This window comes from Suncus etruscus, chromosome X (genome assembly GCF_024139225.1).
Source record: "Suncus etruscus isolate mSunEtr1 chromosome X, mSunEtr1.pri.cur, whole genome shotgun sequence".
Classification (NCBI taxonomy): domain Eukaryota; kingdom Metazoa; phylum Chordata; class Mammalia; order Eulipotyphla; family Soricidae; genus Suncus; species Suncus etruscus.
This window is the reverse complement of record NC_064868.1, coordinates 103133581-103137281: the sequence shown is the minus strand read 5'-3', so window position 1 is coordinate 103137281 and position 3701 is coordinate 103133581. Positions and strand designations below refer to the sequence as shown.

Sequence of the window (3701 nt, the reverse complement as noted above, 5' to 3'; positions counted from 1 at the left end):
GCAAAAGCCGAGATCGCTATATACTGATGACTGGTTGTTGCAACCAAGACTGCACAGTATGCATTCAGGGACCAACAACAACAACAACAACAATAACAACAGCAACATAAAACTCTAGCCTAGGGGCTGGAGAGACAGCACGGAGGTAAGGCGTTTGCCTTTCATGCAGGAGGTCATCGGTTTGAATCCTGGCACCCCATATGGTCCCCCATGCCTTCCAGGTGCAATTTCCGAGCCTGGAGCCAGGAATAACCCCTGAGCACTGCCGGGTGTGACCCAAAAACCACAAACAAACAAACAAATAAAAACAAACAAACAAACAAAAAGCTCTAGCCTATCTTTTGGTCTACTATCTGTTCAACAAACAAGATCTCCAATTCCAGAGATCTGACTGAGACAACCGCAACTGAACAGGTCTTCCAGAAACATAACAAAAGACTTTATCCCAGGCTCCATCCTAGGAGCAACATAATGACCAAGACTACCAACTACAGAAGATGGATTAAAACAACACTGAAGAAGCATAACTGCTAGAACCACAAAGAAAGACTTCATAAGCTCCATTCCTTGAGCTGCACAGCTAACAAGATCTCTAGATACAGAGGTCTGATTTTACCATCTAAGACAAAGCAGTCTTCCATACACCACGAAAGCAACAAGAGGAGAGTAAATGATCATGCAAGGAGTCTATAGTTAATCCCATGACAGTATACTTCAGGGGTGGAGAAACCCTATATCTCCTAGGCCAAGGGAATTTCCTCTATAATATCCCCAATAGTTACTGTGCCTATGCAGGGGGAAAAAGAAAAGGGAAAAAAAGCACAAAACAATCATTTTTCCACACATTTATTTATTGATTGATCAATTTTTTGACGTCTTTATTTTGGTGTAGAGATTGAAGATGATGTCTCCAATATTATTTTATTTTATCTTTCTCTTTCTTTTTGCACTCAGCATGATTTGATTTCAGAACCGAGACTATTGTGTGGTGCTTGTCGTTATTGCTGCAGTGCTCACTGGTTATTTAATTTGATATTTCTTTCTGTATTGTTGTGGTGTTTCAATTACCTTTTTCACATCCTCTCTCAAACTGAGGTTGGAAGCCTCTAGAGGGACTCTGCCCATTTTCAGCATATTTGACTTCTTTTTGTTTTTCTATTATTTTGTACCCCAATCTATTGCTTTTCTTTCCTTCAAACAAAACCACATATTTCAATTTATCTAGCTCTGCCTCTTAAATAGAGGGGGAAACAAGGGAGGGTTCCAGGACCAAACAGATATACGATCACTAATAGTAAGTCAGACAAAGAGGGGTCCACCTACTCTAGCAGCCTGGGGGGGTATGGTGGAGTATATGGGCTGTAGAAAGGGAACTGGGATGGGGGGAGGACATAGTTGGTGATGGGTATTCCCCTGATTCAATGTTAATATGTACCTAAAATACTACTGTGAAAGATATGTAAGCCATTATGAAAAAAAATTTGTGTTTTAATCAGAAACTTTTTTTGACTTACATGTATTATTATATTATATTAATTATATTATATGTTATGTTACTATATTATGTTATGTTAGTTTACCTCATTATGTTAATCAGTTTTGTCTCTTGAATAAATTCTTACAATAAAAATAATTTAAAAAATGTTTCAGAGTGTCAGTCTGGTGATTGGTGGCAGGAACTCAGGAACACTGGTAGAGGGAAGTTGACACTACTGGTATAGGATTGGTGTTAGAATGTTGTATTTACAAAACTCAACAATAAATTTTTCAAATCTTGGTTCTTTCATGAAATATAAAAAATGACTAGACAATCAAGTATGGAGATGAGCTTGCAAAACCTCATTTATGTCAGCAGAACTTCTGATGAGGATATTGATGACTAGAGATCACTTGCTCATTTACTCTTCTTTCTTTCTCTAGTAGACACTTGTGATACTGTCAGTATTTGTGGATCTGTGGAGTCTGTCTATGAATACCCTATGGCATGCTCCATTTTTGTTTATAAATATTAACTCCTACCAATTCGGGCCCCCAACTAGGATTCTGTGGTGCCTTCCACCAAGGAGGAAGCTGGCTCTAGTTCCGCAGTGGAAGGTTCATTTGTCACTGAGGAGTGCAGTTTTCAACGCTATTTAAAACCAACATTTGTAAATAAAAATTCTCTAAACACTGTTTTGAGAAAACATTTTAAGAACAATTTTTTCAGTCTGTTTCCCCACTGTTCAAAACAAATATTTTTCAATGTAAAAATTAACGTGTCTTGAAACTGCTTTTCATACCAAAACAAATGGCTCAAAAGCTTTTGTGCAGATATAGGATGCTTAGTGAGATGACTCATACTCTCCAGTTATTGTTCTAAGGACTTGATTTAGTCAGATTATTGTCTCAAACCATATTTATTTTTTTATCTTCACATTCAGTAAAAGACCACAAAAATTTAAAACCTTGAAACTTTCACATAAAAATTTGTTGAATAAATGAACCATCATTTTCTTTTTGTCTTAGCCAACAGGAGACTTAGTTACCTTAAATAGAAGTGACTATTTCATAGGCAATGATTTCACACTTGGTTCTCTACATTAAAATAGCCTTACTGAGGTAAAAGTATATAATTATATTTACTTATATACATATATAAGTATATTTCCTTATAGTATATAAGTATATATTTTTTCCTCAAGTATATTTACTTATATCTGTATATAAGTATATTTACTTATAAACTATATTTACAAAAATTAAAAAATGTAATACACTTGTAAGTATAGAAGCATGTATTTGTGAACCATCATCACAATCAGCAAATAGACATCTGTCACTTTCAAATATTTTTTGTGCTCCTTTAAAAATGTTTCTGAATCTTTTTTTTTTTTTTTTTGGTTTTTGGGCCACACCCGGTGACGCTCAGGGGTTACTCCTGGCTATGTGCTCAGAAGTCGCTTCTGGCTTGGGGGACCATACGGGATGCCGGGGGATCGAACCTCGGTCCGTCCTAGGCTAGAGCAGGCAAGGCAGGCACCTTACCTCTAGCGCCACTGCCCAGCCCCTGTTTCTGAATCTTTAAGGTAGCAGAGGAGTAAAACATTTTCTTTGAGCATAACTGATTTAGGTTTAATTTCTAACATCACATAGGATATTGTATGACCCTTCCAAGAGAGATCCCTCTTTCAGATGCAGGGATAATACAGGAGCAACAGGCCAGGAATAATCACTGAACACTCCTGAATATGGACCCCAAATTAGAAACAACTTTTCCATGAATTATGAGGCATATTTTTTTAAATGATTACTTGACATCATTCTATGTTTCAGTTCATTTTTATGCCTCTTAAAAATCTGAATTGCTTGACAAATTTGGGTGTTTTCCTTGAAGAGGGGTCTTGCTAGTCTCCGTATCCTTCCAATTTTAGCATCACTTCTGGCAGTGAGCACTTTTGTCAATTTTTGTGGTACAAACAGATAATATGAGATGTACCCTCTTAAAAACATTTCAGGGAATATCTGATAAATTCCTAGAAAAAATAACATAGAAAAATATTGTTGACACACTTATCTTGTCAATGATGTCTTGGACATGACATCAAAATCAAAAGCAACAGAAACAAAAATAGAGAAGTGGGACTACATAAAACTTAAAAGCTTCGATACAGAAAGGAAACAATGAATAGAATGGGAAAAATATTTGCAAGTCATCTCTGTAT

General features: G+C 36.4%; 1 pseudogene; it reads right to left on the bottom strand.

Moving 5' to 3' along the window:
* Nucleotides 1-3330: 3330 nt before the first annotated feature.
* LOC125999618 (uncharacterized) lies at nucleotides 3331-3428 on the bottom strand (annotated as a pseudogene).
* Between the last annotated feature and the right edge of the window lie 273 nt (nucleotides 3429-3701).